General features: G+C 42.8%; 1 non-coding gene across 1 annotated transcript; it reads left to right on the top strand.

Moving 5' to 3' along the window:
* The first annotated feature begins 17,005 nt into the window (after positions 1-17,005).
* Positions 17,006-17,113, top strand: LOC113899319. The gene has a single exon (XR_003512897.1). It is a non-coding gene; the product is annotated as a U6 spliceosomal RNA (small nuclear RNA).
* Positions 17,114-17,741: the final 628 nt, after the last annotated feature.

Here is a 17,741-nt window from a genome sequence, read left to right as displayed (position 1 = left end):
AGTACTGACCCACAAAGTACTTTCGAAAACCATAAATAACTGTATAGATGAGACTGAGTATTTTGTAGATGGGATGAATGGTTTTCAAATTATTTTAATTTCTTCTCCCTGTAATTATGTGAGCTCCCTACTTTACAGGAGGAAAATGAATTCATGGGGAAAAGGCCCTGACACTTTCTTGCCATCTGGCAGGGGTGGTCTTCTACTGGTTGTCTCTCTAGCCTGTAAGGTACCTGTCTCCAGCCAGCGCAGAAGCACCCCCCTCCCCCAGAAGCATCCCCTCTCCCACTCACAGACCAGGTGCTGTGGGTGACATGGATCCCACCCTATCTGTAGGAACGGGTCCCAGTGTGTGTGGATGTACATGTGCACACACACACTTATTCTTTTAGTCTATCTCTCTTTCTCTGGAGAACCCTGACTGATACAACCATTGTTCTGGTTAATTCTTGGCAAGTGCTCATAAATACTTAAAAAGATAAAAGACAAGGGAGGAGACCTTTCGCATTTAGCCTGATTTCCTGCTGCAGATATCAAAAGTTGGATCAACATATGTCCATAGTTGTAAAGATGTTATTGTTGTTTAATCGCTAAGTTATGTCTGACTCTTCGTGACCCCACGGACAGTATCCCACCAGGTGCTTCTGTCCATAGGATTCCCCAGGCAAGAATACTGGAGTAGGTTGCCATTTCCTTCTCCAGGGGATCTTCTTGATGGGATTGAGCCTACATCTTGTCTCCTGCATCTGTAGGCAGATTCTTTACCTCTGAGCCACCAGGGACGCCCTATAGAGATGTTAAAGTGAAGTGAAATTGTCAGTCGCTAAGTCATGTCTGACTCTTTGAGATCCTGTGGACAGTATCCCACTAGGCCCCTCTGTCCGTGGGATTTTCTAGGTAAGAATACTGGAGTGGGTTGACATTTCCTCCTCCAGAGGATCTTCAAGACCCTAAGATTGAAACTTCATCCCCTGCAGGTGGATTCTTTTACCATGGAAGCTTCTCAGGTGACACCTAACTGGTCTCTCTTTGGATTAAAGACGGCATGGACAGGTTTATGGGAACTACAAAGTTATTTCAAGGTATTTTGAGCCCAACCAAGAAAAGAGAGGTGCTTTCTGTCATAAATCTCCTCCTTTTCTAATACAAATTCCCCTTTCAGTCTCTTATCATCCTTAAACCCTTCCAAGAGGAAGTTAAGAAAAAAGGTATACATTCTCAAATGTCTGAAAATGATTCGAGAGAGGAAAGTTTACCTTTTAACTCTCCCCATATTAACCTATTTTCTACTGCCCAGCGTTGAAGTTAATCAACTACAGGAAAAACCTTCCTGTATGAAAAGAACCACTCCTCCCAGTTACAGATTTTTTTCCTCCAGTTCAAATGACTATGTCATTTGATAAAGATGTTACATGATCTTTAAAGTCTTTAGTGGAACAGTCCTGAAGGGTGCCCAGTTTTCAGTCTCTGCTTTGCTCTTGCCCATCCCAGCTATTTCTACTCTGTACTCTATTTCTGCAGGCCGTTTGCAGTTCATCATGGATCTCGGGAGAGGCATGGGGAAGCATATCAATAGAACTATCTTTGGAAATAATGGCATTTGGAAATAATTTTTGTCTGCTTCATAACTGAAAGCGATCACTCCCCGGAATGCCCTTCGCAAGGAGGCGAGGCTGCTTACCCAGCCTGTTTCGGCTTGGTTCTCTTAGATGCTTGGGTGTCAAGCCCTGTGTGTAATTTCCCTAGACAGAAGCTGGCATTGCCTCCCCTCCTGCGAACTTCATTCCTCTGGATCCTGCTCTTGTTGATCCTGCTTCGCTTTTGGTTGGATTTCTTCAGAAACAGCTGTCTGGTGTTCCAGGGTTCTCTGCTCTGCTGTGGTCTGCCTTGCTCACCGAAGATCGCCGCTGTGGTCGCTCCTGGGCCCTGGGAACCAGGGTGCGTGTGCAGCTCTCCTCTGTGCTCTCTCTGGCCGTGAATCTCAGCCCTTGTTCTGTTTAATCCTGGTACTATTTCTGTCTCCTTTGCCTCGCTTTTCTAGCTGGTTCCTTCTGCATCTTCTTCCACTAGGTTAGCTCACCTGCACAGTTATGTGTGTTCAGCCGCTCAGTTGGTCACCTGCATTTGGCACCAAATAGTTTACTCTGAACCTTTGCTGGGAGCTGATGCTGGTGGCCAGATGGCAACAAAAAGACGTTAAAGGCAGCCTTTTAACCTGTGACTTGAGAGACAATACTCTTTACTTCCCTGTGAAAACAGTTCCTATTTTTCCTCAGTTATGGTAAATGATGTTTTAAAAGACTACTTCTTTTTCACTTGGATTTTACAATATGTTTATTACCAAATACACATTTTAAGATTTTTTTTAATCTAAAGAAACATTGCTGTTTCTGACTTTTGGTAAGTATTGCATTTTGTTTCTTCTTTTCCTTTTTCTTTCTTTAGAATTGCTGGCCATAATGGAGATTCCAATTACATATAGTTTTATTATTTGGGGCTTCCCCTGGTGGCTCAGCTGGTAAAGAACCCTTTTGTCAATGCAGGAGACTCGAGAGATTCAGGTTCAATCCCTTGGTCAGGGAGATCCCCTGGGGAAGGAAATGGCAGTCCACTCCAGTATTGTTGCCTGGAAAATTCCATGGATAGAGGAGCCTGGTGGTCTACAGGTATTTATTATTTACTGTATTAACTAGTAATTAGCTCACTTTTTATGTTAGTTTAAAAAAAATGGATTACTGTAATATTTAAAATATAACTCAAAAAATAAAAGTACATGCAGCTGGGGTATCTCTAGTTCACATTTCAGGTTTCCACATCTGTTGCATGTGTCTCTTTAACTTCCAGCAGACTAGTGGGGAATGTTCCACAAAAGAGCAAGCAAGAACATACAAAGTATCAGAGATGTCATCTCAGAAGTGGCACGCTGTCATCTCCACCCATTTGTTATTGGCCAAAGCAAGTCACGTGCACCAGCCCAAAGCCAGGGCAGACAGATATACTGCCTGCAATCAGGTCGTGGCTAATATGTGGCTGCATTGAGGGATGAAGAATTGGAAGCAGTCTTTCAATATGCAACAAACAGCTCGTTTTCTCTTTGGGAGTAGAACTGTTGGGAATGGCTCCAGGTGCAGACATCTGTCTCCAGTAGGAGAAGATGAAGCAAGGTCTAGACAGAAGGAGATGGAAGAGAGTTTTAATAATATTCTAATTCTTTTTTTTAATTTTAAAATTTATTTTTAATTGGAGGATAATTGCTTTACAGTATTGTGTTGGTTTCTGATTCTTGCATAAATTCGTGTAAGTTTGATTTCTGTTACTTGCAATCAAAAGGTTATCATACACATATAATTTGTGTATATCAGAAGGCCTTTATATAAAAAGAAGCTTCCTTTATCCCAGTGCAAATATTTATAGGCTAATTCTGGAGGGGTTAACATTTCTTCTTCTTCTTTTTTTTTTAAATTTCTTCATATTAGAAGTAAACTATGTGTATTTCATTGAGTTTATTAGTTGATCAAATTAAACTGAGCTAACACAAGTTTCAAATAAAGATATTATCTAATACTGCAGTAAAATTATTCATAATCAATGTAAATTGAGGAAGGCATATAAAACTAGGACAAAGTAATAATATTTATATTATTAAGTCAGGAATGTTATAGTTTTTAACCATGTTAATTAAGGCAGTTATGTGAAATATTGAATTTATGCCTGGAAATTTACCTCAGTAAAATAATCTCACAGAAGCAAACATTCATAAGCATGAAGCAGTTTATGACAAGCTCATTCATAATACTAAATAAAGCAAACTAAAGCAAACTATCTAAATTAAGAGAATGCTTTATTAAATTATGTCAGTTTTTCAAGATGGAATATTGTATAGATGGAATATTATATTGTATCAGGATGGAATATTGTGTAGTTTTTAACCATGTTAATTAAGAGAATTATATAAAATATTGAAACATGTTTATGACCTAAGTGAAAATGCAAAACATAAAATATTATTTACATGAATATTCAAACTATGTATATATGAACACCCAGGAAGTACTCTGGAGCTAATGCATGGGGGCTGGGAAAGACCCTGCCTGTGGGTCTCTGGCACCCCATTGACATCAGAGCACCGAGTGGAGGGTTGCAGACTGCGGGGCATCCAAAGGACCCAAGACAGGTTGGCTCTCCCCACAGTGCTTCTTCATACCATGTGGACTCCTACGAGGACAATGAGCATCACAACTTCCTTTGAATTTGATCTGGACAGGCCTGATAATCTATGTGAGCCTGCTTCTGCTGACTCCAAAAGTCCTGAGTCTGCCGTTTGATCCTCAAGACAATGCCTTCCTGTCCTGGGCTCATTCCTATGCTGCCTTCCACAATCAGTCTAACTGCTGGGTCTGCAGAGTGCTTCCCTTTTCATCGGAGGGCTTCCCTATGGTGGGCGTCTCCACTTCAAGGAAAGGACTTCCTCCAAGTCTGTGAATACCTTCGACAACAACAATCATATGTGATGCCTCTTCTTAATCTGATGACATCTAACAATCCTAAAATGGACTGGTGCAACACTCTGTACCTTAACTGTGGACATAATGTGACTTCTAACTTTGCTGATTGTTCTGCTTTTGCTGTTTGCTCCCTGCATCTGTAACTGTGTAACTGGATTTGTTTCTAGCTGCATGAAGGCTTTTAAGTTACAAATGGTTGCTCACACTCTTGCGACTTCAGCAGCTTCCTCGAACTACTACTTGGGGCCCCTGGATCAGAGATCCTCAATATGAGGGTTATGAGAACATGTTGCATCACCAGTTTAGGGAAGATGCCCCTTCTCAGCTCAGAAGCAGTTACAGAATGAGAACAATGCCCCTTTCCCTAGGCAACATAATTCTCCTAAAAGAAAAGGGGAGAATGAGAGGGTAACAGGCAGGAAAGCTAGGGGCGTCCAAACAGAGGAAATAGGCTGCAACTGTCAGACATTTTTTATCTCTCTGTTAAGCGGCAGGAGGAAACAAATTACGAGTGTGAGATTTTTGGCTTCCCTGGTGGCTCAGTTGGTAAAGAATCCCCCTGCAATGCGGAAGACCTGGGTTTGATCTCTGGGTTGGGGACATCCCCTGGAGAAGGGAATGGCTACCCACTCCAGTATTCTGGCCTGGAGAATTCCACGGACTGTATAGTCCATGGAGTCTCAAAGAGTTGGACACGACTGAGCGACTTTAAATGTAAAATGTAAAAGAAGTACTCGCTTTACACATGCATATCTATGTCCACAATAAGCACAACACACACACACACACAGTGTCATTATCTTTTGGAGTACAATGGACACAAATTGTATTATGAATCTAGCTGTAATTTCCTCTTACCCAGGTAGAAGATACTCATCATCTTTGAGTAAAATTACTCTTCTATGGGCTCATTGTTCATGCAAAAGTCAAAATTCTATCTTAGAATCAACAAATTGAAACTGTAGATGCTAAACAACTCTGAATAAAATCATCAGAGCTGAATTTTGTGAGCAGAATCGAATCTCTGTGGGGTTATGGTGGGGTTTGAGTGAGGATATGATGAATGATGTCTTTCAGTGAGAAAAAGCGGGGTCAGGACTATTCCCTGGGGACTGAGAGCTCAAGGTGACAGGTGGGCTTGGGGAGCCCACAGAGAAGGAAAACTAGTGGAGGGCATATGGCTGAGGGACTCAATTCAAGGACCAGTGTATATTTCCTATCCAGGATTATTGTTTTCTTTCGTTTTTCTCCTTTATAATGTCCTTGTTATCTTTCAGTTCAGTTCAGTCGCTCAGTCATGTCTGACTCTTTGCGACCCCATGAATCGCAGCACGCCAGGCCTCCCTGTCCATCACCAACTCCTGGAGTACACCCAAACTCATGTCCATCGAGTCAGTGATGCCATCCAGCCATCTCATCCTCTGTCGTCCCCTTCTCCTCCTGCCCCCAATCCCTCCCAGCATCAGAGTCTTTTCCAATGAGTCAACTCTTCACATGAGGTGGCCAAAGTATTGGAGTTTCAGCTTTAGCATCAGTCCTTCCAAAGAACACCCAGGACTGATCTCCTTTAGCATGGACTGGTTGGATCTCCTTGCAGTCCAAGGGACTCTCAAGAGTCTTCTCCAGCACCACAGTTCAAAAGCATCAATTCTTCAGTGCTCAGCTTTCTTCACAGTCCAACTCTCACATCCATACATAACTGCTGGAAAAACCATAGCCTTGACTAGACGGACCTTTGTTGGCAAAGTAATGTCTCTGCTTTTGAATATGCTATCTAGGTTGGTTATAACTTTCCTTCCAAGGAGTAAGTGTCTTTTAATTTCATGGCTGGAATCACCATCTGCAGTGATTTTGAAGCCCAGAAAAATAAAGTCTGATACTGTTTCCCCATCTATTTCTCATGAAGTGATAGGACCAGATGCCGTGATCTTAATTTTCTGAATGTTGAGCTTTAAGCCAACTTTTTCACTCTCCTCTTTCACTTTCATCAAGAGGCATTTTAGTTCCTCTTCACTTTCTGCTATAAGGGTGGTGTCATATGCATATCTGAGGTTACTGATATTTCTCCCAGCAATCTTGATTCCAGCTTGTGCTTCTTCCAGTCCAGCGTTTCTCATGAAGTACTCTGCATATAAGTTAAATAAGCAGGGTGATAATATACAGCCTTGACATACTCCTTTTCCTATTTGGAACCAGTCTGCTGTTCCATGTCCAGTTCTAACTGTTGCTTCCTGACCTGAATATAGGTTTCTCGAGGCAGGTCAGGTGGTCTGGTATTCCCACCTCTTTCAGAATTTTTCACAGTTTATTGTGATCCACACAGTCAAAGGCTTTGGCATAGTTAAGAAAGCAGAAATAGATGTTTTTCTGGAACTCTCTTGCTTTTTCCATGATCCAGCGGATGTTGGCAATTTGATTTCTGGTTCCTCTGCCTTTTCTAAAACCAGCTTGAACATCTGGAAGTTCATAGTTCACGTATTGCTGAAGCGTGGCTTAGAGAATTTTGAGCATTACTTTACTAGCGTGTGAGATGAGTGCAACTGTGCAGTAGTTTGAGCATTCTTTGGCATTGCCTTTCTTTGGGATTGGAATGAAAACTGACCTTTTCCAGTCCTGTGGCCACTGCTGAGTTTTCCAAATTTGCTGGCATATTGAGTGCAGCACTTTCACAGCATCATCTTTCAGGATTTGAAATAGCTCCACTGGAATTCCATCACCTCCACTAGCTTTGTTCATAGTGGTGCTTTCTTTTTTTTTTTTTTTGACTGACTATTTTGATTTTCTTTTTTTTCTTTTTTTAATTTTATTTTTAAACTTTACAATATTGTATTAGTTTTGCCAAACATCAAAATGAATCCACCACAGGTATACCCATGCTCCCCACCCTGAACCCTCCTCCCTCCTCCCTCCACATACCCTCCCTCTGGGTCGTCCCAGTGCACCAGCCCCAAGCATCCAGTATCGTGCATCGAACCTGGACTGCCAACTCGTTTCATACATGATATTATACATGTTTCAATGCCATTCTCCCAAATCTCCCCACCCTCTCCCTCTCCCACAGAGTCCATAAGACTGATCTATACATCAGTGTCTCTTTTGCTGTCTCGTACACAGGGTTATTGTTACCATCTTTCTAAATTCCATATATATGTGTTAGTATACTGTATTGGTGTTTTTCTTTCTGGCTTACTTCACTCTCTATAATAGGTTCCAGTTTCATCCACCTCATTAGAACTGATTCAAATGTATTCTTTTTAATGGCTGAGTAATACTCCATTGTGTATATGTACCACAGCTTTCTTATCCATTCATCTGCTGATGGGCATCTAGGTTGCTTCCATGTCCTGGCTATTATAAACAGTGCTGTGATGAACATTGGGGTACACGTGTCTTGTTCCCTTCTGGTTTCCTCAGTGTGTATGCCCAGCAGTGGGATTGCTGGATCATAAGGCAGTTCTATTTCCAGTTTTTTAAGCAATCTCCACACTGTTCTCCATAGTGGCTGTACTAGTTTGCATTCCCACCAATAGTGTAAGAGGGTTCTAAGGCCCACTTGACTTCACATTCCAGGATATCTGGCTCTAGGTCAGTGATCACACCATCGTGATTATCTTGGTCATGAGGATCTTTTTTGTACAGTTCTTCTTGCCACCTATTCTTAATATCTTCTGCTTCTGTTAGGTCCATCCCATTTCTGTCCTTTATTGAGCCCATCTTTGCATGAAATGTTCCCTTGGTATCTCTAATTTCTTGAAGAGATCTCTAGTTCTTCCCATTCTGTTGTTTTCCTCTATTTCTTTGCATTGATCGCTGAGGAAGGCTTTCTTATCTCTCCTTGCTATTCTTTGGAACTCTGCATTCAGATGCTTATATCTTTCCTTTTCTCCTTTGCTTTTCACTCCTCCTCTTTTCACAGCTATTTGTAAGGCCTCCCCAGACAGCCATTTTGCTTTTTTTGCATTTCTTTTCCATGGGGATGGTCTTGATCCCTGTCTCCTGTACAATGTCACAAACCTCCATCCATAGTTCATCAGGCACTCTATCTATCAGATTCCTTGAATTTATTTCTCACTTCCACTGTATAATCATAAGGGATTTGATTTAGGTCATACCTGAATGATTTAGTGGTTTTCCCTACTTTCTTCAATTTAGGTCTGAATTTGGCAATAAGGAGTTCATGGTCTGAGCCACAGTCAGCTCCTGGTCTTGTTTTTGCTGACTGTATAGAGCTTCTCCATATTTGGCTGCAAAGAATATAATCAAGCCTTCAATAAATTGTCTTAAATGCTCATCCAGGCATTTGCTGCACTTTTAGGGACTGAAGGAGGGGCTTGCAACTCTCCTCGAGTACAGCAGAAGCCTGGCTTGCATGGAGTAGTGGTAAGAAGTGCAGTGGGGCACTGAGGGGAAGTCTATGGAGTATGGTCTAGAAGGAGCATTTATTTGGGGACCCCATCAGAATTCCGTTAGTATGTTAGAGTGAGAAACATCTTTTTCTGTTTGCCTAATACCTCATTTTCCCCTCCATCTTTTGCTGTGGAAGGATTTTACTTTCCCACCATGCTGAACTCAGGAGAGCGCATTTGACTTGCTGCAGCCAGTGAGGTATGTGCGCAAGGATCATGCATCACTTCCAGGCAGAAGCACTAAGAATCAGTGCATATTTCTCCCATGTCTCCCTTCCCTCAGTCTGTCCCAACTGGTCCTGGAATGTTGCTCGTCCTCCTTACTGAGGTTCACTGAGTGAAGGTGAGTGGGTCAAAGCCACAGCCAACTTTTGTTTGACATGTTACATTGGTGTGATGGTTAATTTTACATGTCAGCTTGAGTGGATCACAGGGTGCCCAGATATCAACTAAACATTTTTCCCAGATGTGCCTGTGAGAGGGTTTCCACATGATATTAGCATTCGAATGATGGGACTCAGTAAATTTACCTCCTCCGTGTAGGTGGGTATGATCCAACCTGTTGAGAGCATGAACAGAACCAGAGGAGGAAGAATTCTTGATTTTCTCTGTTTCAGCTCTTGAGCTGGGACATCTCATTTTATCTTCTGTGCTTGAGCTGGGATTTCTACCATGAGCTCCCCTGGTTCTCAAGCTTTCGGACTGGGACTGAACTACACAACCAGTTTTCCTAGGTCTCCAGGTTGCAGATTTTGGGGATGTCTTAGACTCCATAATCGCATGAGCCAATTTCTCATTATCTATCTACAATTTGTTCTGTTTTTCTGGAAAATCCTGACCAACAAAGCAGGCAATAGGTAAACATTTGTAGCAATAACTTATTGAGACTTGGGGTTATTTGTTACGGCAGCATAGCCTGGCCTATCCTGACTCATACAATGGGCCTTTTCACAAACACAGAGAAGTAGCATAAGCAAGACTAAACCTCCTGTGTCATCCGGGAGGGACAGCTGATCTGTGTCACTCGGCATCTGCAATTCAAGTCCTGTGTCTTTGAGTGAAACTTTGACTTGTGCTTCACTTGGCCTACCATGTTCAGGCCAAGAAGGATGTTTTGGTGCCTCTGAAAAATGTCTTTTCTTCACCATAAGTGGTGTATTTGCTAACTCTCTCACCAGCTCCAATCTCAACTTTGGCTTCTAATGTTTACCTTTTATCTTACATTCAGGAAATCCAGTGATAACTATCTAGTGAGCTCTGTACTCTCATTCAGAGACAGTGTTTGATGAGTGTTGGTTTGATTTGTACAGATTTGTAAAAAATGACATTTAAGAAAACGACTGCTGCCTTGATGAGACCTGATTGTTTCTGTCTTGACTCCTTCGCAAATTTGTATGTATATTATCAAATTGATCTGAGTATTATGTTTTCCAATGAAATGATTTGATTTTAGGCAGATAATTTCATGTACATTAAAAAAAGGACAAACCATGTAATTCTGCCAGAGCAGGGACCCAGATTAATTAGAAAGGCCTCATTAGTTCTGGTGCGGGGGGCGGGAGGAGTTGATAGGCGTGTCCCACTGACAATGGAGAAGTCACCACACCAAGATGGGCAGCCTGAAGCTGCACTCAGCAGGCAGCCCCGTAAACACTCAAACTGCTCACTCTTCTGCCCAGGTGTCTCTTGGTAAAGGCAGATAGAGTACGCAAAGCAATTACCCAGATAATTAAGGAAAAACAAACCTGTGTGTGGCAGGTGACTTGGGGAACTTTTACTCAATTTTCTAGGCAACCATTGAAATTCTTTGCCTCCCTGTTGTCAGCAGGAATATGATCTGGTTCATAACAGCTACTTTAACAATTATAATGCTCTCAGTTGGTAAATATCACTTCCTAGGAACTCCTGTACTCATCAATCTAGAGTTTGAAATAGCTCGTGGGATCTCAGGGCCGTATTGTTCCCACTGATTCATGGCAAAACCCCCAATAACTGCTGTGAAAATGTTAGGCTATTTTGTGAAACTTTGGAAACAGCTTCTGGCAACTCTTGTTTTGTGATTCTGAGTAAGATGAGACCTGCACCCTCACAGGCTGGGCAAATGAGATTCCAGCTGTGATGGAGGCCAAGGAAGAGGATTCACTGTCAATCTCTGTATGAGGCATTTGCTACATTTTACCTCCAACACATTCCTAGGAGGCAGGTCCTACTATCATCACTTCAGAGGTGAGAAAATGCAGCCTTATCCAGGAACACACTGGTGAGTGATAAAACTAAAATTTCCACCCAGATCTTTTTGATTCCAAAGTTATTTTTACTCTCCCAGTGGCCCGGAGAGAATCCAGGGCACCTATAGACAGTGTAACAAAAAGCAGAGACATCACTTTGCTGACAAAGGCCTGTATAGTCAAAGCTATGGTTTTTCCAGTAGTCATGCATGGATATGAGAGTTGGACTATAAAGAAGGTCGAGCACTGAGGAACTGATGTTTTCGAATTGTGGTGTCTGAAAGAATCTCTTAGACTCAAGGAGATCAAACCAGTCAATTCTAAAGGAAATCAACCCTGAATATTCACTTGGGGGACTGATGCTGAAACTGAAGCTCCAATACTTTGGCCACCTGATGCAAAGAGCTGACTCACTGGAAAAGACCCTGATGCTGGGAAAGATTGAGGGCAGGAGGAGAAGGGGACAACAGAGGATGAGATGGTTGGATGGCATCACCAACTCAATGGACATGAGTTTGAGCTGACTTCAGGAGATGGTAAAGGACAGGGGCGTGCTGCAGTCCTTGGGGTTGCAAAGAGTCAGACCTGACTTAGTGACTGAATGACAACAGCAATGTAGTTTAAAAAACCTCATGGGTGTTTCTGGTGTCAGTGGAATTGGAAATTATATGTTAAGGCAATAGTTCTCAAAGTTTAGCATGCGTCAGAATCATCTGTAAGACTAGAAAACACACTGATGTCTGGGTTAGGGCCCAAGTATTTGCACTTCTGACAAGTTCCCAAGTGGTGCTGCTGCTGACACCCAGGGACCATACTATGAGAACCGGCACTACATTCAGGAACTCAGAGAACTCAGAGAATTTTATGTGACAATCAGCATAATGGGAATGAAATCAGATACCTGCAAAATCACCTTAGAAAGAATGGTTGAGAATAAGTCCTGACCAATAGGGAAACTAACACATTCTAGAGAGAATATGGGGGAATTTGTAATTTCATCGGTTCTGTCTTGTTGCAACAAAAATTCAAAGCGATGGACGGACCAGTGTTACAGCCCTCGGATGGACCAGTGTTACAGCTCCATGTTCCAGCTCAGTTTATTTGGAAAGCAAAGGAAAACACATCCTGGAGGTGTGAGGGTGGGCTGACCTAAAAGATGTGAAGAGAAGGGAAACCCCCGGCCCAATTTTGGCTCCTCTTTTTATGTGTCTTTTTCTCCCCCTGGGCCTGCCCTGTGTAAACTGGGCCAGTCAGAAATGCTGTTTGTTCTACCTGAGGTCCTCACTCTGGTCCTCAGACCTTCCTTTGTTCTATTTTGGCGGGCTTTTCCCTTCTTTGTCTTTTAGCCACCACCATTCTGGACTTTTTTCCCCTATTCTAACTACCTAACAGTTGGAAGAGAGGCATTAATTATTAATAACAGAACAGACAGTTTCCCTCTGAAAGGAATAAGTGATGAAATGATCTGTTTCTACCTTTCCTACCTATTCTCTGGACACTAAGCAACCTTGGTGGTTCTTTAGTCACTAAGTCATGTCTGACTCTTGCGGACTCATGGACTGTAGCCTACCAGGCTCCTCTGTCCATGGGTTTTTCCAGGCAAGAATACTAGAGTGGTTTGCCATTTCCTTCTCCACGGGATCTTCCAGACCCAGGAATCGAACCTGGGTCTTCTGCATTGCAGGCAGATTCTTTACCGACTGAGCTACAAGGGAAGCGAGCAACCTTATGAACATTAATTCAATTAACTCATTTGATTAATTTATTTTATTTTTCCAGGTGTCTGATATCTGAAGAGGTTTCAAGCAGAACGATTTTTCAGGAGTACCACTCTGCCTAATCCCCGCGGGTGCCATTTGTATTGAATTCTATGTAAATGGTGCCCCCTGGAGGAGTGGAAAGGAATATCATCCTAAGTGAAGGATCTAGCGTTGTTAAACATGATTTGTATGCCCCTAGATTCTGCTGTCACATTGAACTAGAAAACTGAGGACCTATGAGCACAGTCACTCTGAGGAACTTTCCCTTGAGAAAGACTTTTCTAGGCAATATTCCAAGTAACGCAGGATCTACAATTCTTCAAACAAGTGAAAATGGTAGGAAAAGATGGTTAACACATCCAAATGCTATCAGGATGTGTATCTCGCTTCTCTGTTTTGTGGGGATAAAATTATTGCAAGATTTGACTTTACAAAGTAGAAATTTTGACTGAAACTGAAACAAATGTGTGTCTTTTTGAGAGAGCAAGAAGTCTCTTGGTTGGAACCCTTTGGTACAGAAGGGTTATTCTATGCCATGAGCCATGAGCGTAAAACCTGGAAGAGGCTCTGCATAAGACCCACTGATGTTCCTTGTCTCATGACCCTCTTCCCCCCATCAGAAGATCAAACTTATTCTTTGTGTCATGCTTTTCTATGACCTGCTAATTTTCCAAGATCCCTTGTATTCAAAGTATATACTTAACAGCTATGTGTCCTTACTTATCCTTCCCGGGTCTGTCTTTCCTTATTTATGGGATGACTACAAAGATGACCAGTACAGAGATATAGATTGATAAAGCTGAGGACAGTGGTTGACACACCCTGGCATCTATAAATGTTACTTGTTACTGTTATTATTCAGACATGCTTATGAAGAAGGTCCTGTGGATGACTTGTACATACTGGATATTTAAGGGATTGGCTTCCCTTGTAGCTCTGTCGGTAAAGAAACCACCTGCAGTGCAGGAATCCACCTTCAATGCAGGGGACCTGGGTTCGATTTGTGGGTCGGGAAGATACCCTGGAAAAGGAAATGGCAACCTACTCCAGTATTCTTGCCAGAAAAAAATCCCATGGTCAGAGGAGCCTGGTGGGCTACAGTCCATGGGATAGCAAAGAGTCGGACACGATGTAGTGACTAACCCACCAAGGGATTGGAAAGTGTTTAATTAGTGGAGATAATATTGGGTGGGCTTCCCTTGTGGCTCAGCTCATAAAGAATCCGCCTGCAGTGTGAGAGACCTGGGTTTGAACGCTGGCTATGGAACATCTCCTGGAGAAGGGAAAGGCTACCCACTCCAGTATTCTGGCCTAGAGAATTCCATGGACTGTATAGTTCATGGGGTTGCAAAGAGTTGGACACGACTGAGTGACTTTCATTTTCACTTTCAATTTTGGGTAGTCTAATCCATGTCTACAAGGGGGAGAGCTAGAAAGGCATGGAAGATAGTTAGATAAGAGAACCAGTAGAGAGATGTAACCTTGAACTCATCTGGAAAGCAGGTTATCAGGAGTAAGTGATTCCAGGGATTTTCCTGGTGTTTCAGCAGTTACCACTCCATGCTCCCAGTGCAGGGGGCCCAGGTTCGATCCCTGGTCAGGGAATTAGATCCCACGTGCCCCATGCCACAGCTAAGACCTGGCACAGCCAAATAATTAAAAATAAGCATTTTTAAAAGGAATACATGATTCCAATCTGATGACATTAGAGGGGGCTGTGGACATGGGAATCATATTTGGGAGAGAAGAAACAAACGGTGTCCATGGTGTGTGACCCAAATTCCCTCTTAAGAGTCATCTGGCCCTAATGAGAGTTGTTCATACTGCCACTGGTAGGCTACTAGGATCTGGAAATCAATTTATATGAGCTGTGACCAGCATTTAAAAAAAAGAGAACAGAATGTAAAAGACCAGAGTCCCTTCATTGCACATAGCGAGTAAATCCTGTTTCACGAATCTTAGTGATGCATGTCCAGGTGGCCAGGGTCCTGGTCACACTGTGTGTTATTCTTATCATGGATTTTGGTACTAGGAGTGTGAAAGTCACTGCTCTAGTGTATTCACTAGGGTAGGGAGTTTTCTCTGCTTTTGCAAAGTCTTCTTTATCTATTCTTCAGGCTGCTTTTTTTCTCCCCAGCCTTTTCTAAGCCAAAGCAAGTACCTACTTCTTGCCCTTCTAGTCGGGGAGCCTGGCCTCAGGGTACCTTCTAAAGTGATCTCCTCACCTCTGCAAAATCCCAGAGGTGATGGCGAGCCTGCTGGGGATCAGTTCCTCTCTTTTTTTTTTTTGTTTTTATGACCCAGTTGCTCACATATTTCAAATCTTTCATTGAAGTTTTGATGAAATACTTTAAACTTTGCTGCTTACCTTTAGTTCTCCTGAAGTCTAAGAAAACAGTGGCCTGGAATTGAAATCCTGTGCAGGGGTCACTTCTGCCATGCTCCTGCTTCATCATTGTGATTCCCTGACCTCAGGGCTACATCCCTCTCGGCTGGAGAGCTCTTCTTGCAATTTACTACCTGCAAATGTTTATTCATTTGAGGAGGAAAATGCTGCCTCATACAGAGTTCCATGCATTTTTTATTTACTTATGAATATTTTAAAATGGCGGGTCAAGTTTAAAATATCTATTTTAGATCCATCTGTCTCCTCTCCTCCTCCTGACCCTGGCCATGCTTTTCCAAGGGGTCTTAGAGGAAGAAGAAGGCTTGGCCTGCTTTTTTACTCCTTATCTCTCATTTCTTGGGGCACTTTTCTTCTTGATTACAGAGGGGAGATGGAAAGGGATGGATCTGTCATTCCCGGTGTGCATTGGCCATCCCTTGGCTATTGCTTCCTGTTTTAAACATGTGTTTATTTATCTATGGCTGCGCCACGGCATGTGGGATCTTAGTTCCCTGACCGAGCATCAAACCCATGTCCCCTGCAGTGGAAGCATGGAGTCCTAACCACTGGACCTCCAGATAATTCCATTGGCTATTCCTTCTTAGGTTGAGATGGACCAAGTACAGATACCCCCTGAGGGTGGACATCCCATGCTGCTTCCTTCTTGGGGTGCACGTGTGAGTTCTTTACGTACCTCTTAATATGAACCCAGAGCTCCATCTCTTGTTTCCATCAAGTTTCCTACCAAGGGAGACTAACTAGCTCAAGTTCTTTGAATCCCACTGCAGCTTTCACTACCAGTGATACACCCTGCCATTCTTTTTCCATCACTGGGGACACCCACCCTGTGCATGGACCTCTTGTTTGGAGTACAGTAAGCATGGCTTTAGCCCAGCTATCTTCTGCAGTCAACCATGAGTCACTGCAGACTCAGGTTTCCTGGAAACGCCAGGTAGCAGGAGGGCTGGTTTTCCCACTTCTAGTCTCTCTCTCTCTGCCCTCTGAGTCCTCCTCTCCCCTGCTCAGAGAGGCTCTGAGATTGAGCAGCTCAGCATGACTGCCCCATCGGCCTGTGTCCCCTGGGGATCAAGATGCCCACCCCCTCTTGTTTCTGACACCCCAATATCTGTGAGTATTCCCCTTTTTTATTCCTCCATGGAAAGTACTGAGGCTCTCACCTTTTCACTGATGACTCATGACAGGCAGTCTCTCCTCCCTCTCCTCTTCGTGGTCTTGTGCTTGCTTAGGGCAGGGAAATGGTTGAGATCAGTACAGCTTGTTGACTCTGGTCTATTAAAATGTTCTGCAGGGGTTCACGCCTCCAGCTGTCGGCAGCTGTCCTTAGAGTGGGAGGTGCTTGGTGTGTCTCTGCCTTCTGCTTCAGGTCTCAGTCAACGATTCTGAGACAACAGAATTACTATCATCAGCACCCCACTGTGTGCGAGATGAGGGATCTGTATCATCTACTCTATTCATATTTTAAAGAGTTAAGTTGGTTGTTCACTTTGGCAGCACTTGCACTAAAATTAGGGCTTCCCAGGTGGCTCAGCAGTAAAGAATCCACCTGCAATGCAGGAGACACAGGTTCGATCCCTGGGTCAGGAAAATGCCCTGGAGAAGGAAATGGCAACCCACTTCAGTATTCTTGCCTGGAAAGCCCACAGAGGAGCCTGGGGTGGTATATAGTATGTGGGGTCTTGAAACAGTTGGACATGACTTAGCGACTAAAACAACAACAACAAATACTAAAATTGGAAGGATACAGAGAAGATTAGCATGACCCCTGCACAAGGATGACATGCAAATTTGTAAAGCATTTCATATATATATTTTTTTACAGTGGAATATGACTCAGCCATAAAAACGAATGAAATAGTGCCATTTGCAGAGGCATGGACCTAGAGACACTCATACAGAGTGAACTAAATTAGAAAGAGAAAAACAAATATCATATAATATCCCTTATGTGTGAAATCCAGAAAGGTGGTATAGATGAACTTACTGACAAAGCAGAAGTAGAGACAAAGATGTAGGGAGGAAACTTATGGACACCGAGGTGGGGGAAGAGGGGTATGGGATCACTTGGGAGACTGGGATTGACACATATACACCATTGATACTGGGCATAAAACAAATAGCTAACGAGAACTTACTGTTTAGCACCGGGAACCTTACCCCATGATCTGTGGGGATCTAAATGGGAAGGAAATCTGAAGAAGAGTGGATATATGTATACGTAAAAGCGACTCACTTTGCTGTATGCCTGAAACTAACACAGCATTGTAAAGAAACTACACTCCAATAAAAGTTAATTAAAAGGAAGAAATAAGTAAATTGGGCCTTTAAAAAAAAAGAGTTAAGTTGCAAGGCTCTGAAACTGAAATTTTGAAATGTCTATAAACATCCCCGAACATATTGCCAAGAGATGGTGTCTTTTCTTGAGAGAAAAGCTGTTC

This window comes from Bos indicus x Bos taurus, chromosome 1 (assembly GCF_003369695.1).
Source record: "Bos indicus x Bos taurus breed Angus x Brahman F1 hybrid chromosome 1, Bos_hybrid_MaternalHap_v2.0, whole genome shotgun sequence".
In the NCBI taxonomy this organism is placed as follows: domain Eukaryota; kingdom Metazoa; phylum Chordata; class Mammalia; order Artiodactyla; family Bovidae; genus Bos; species Bos indicus x Bos taurus.
Note: the sequence above shows the minus strand (reverse complement) of the source record. Positions and strands in the feature narration are given on the sequence as shown.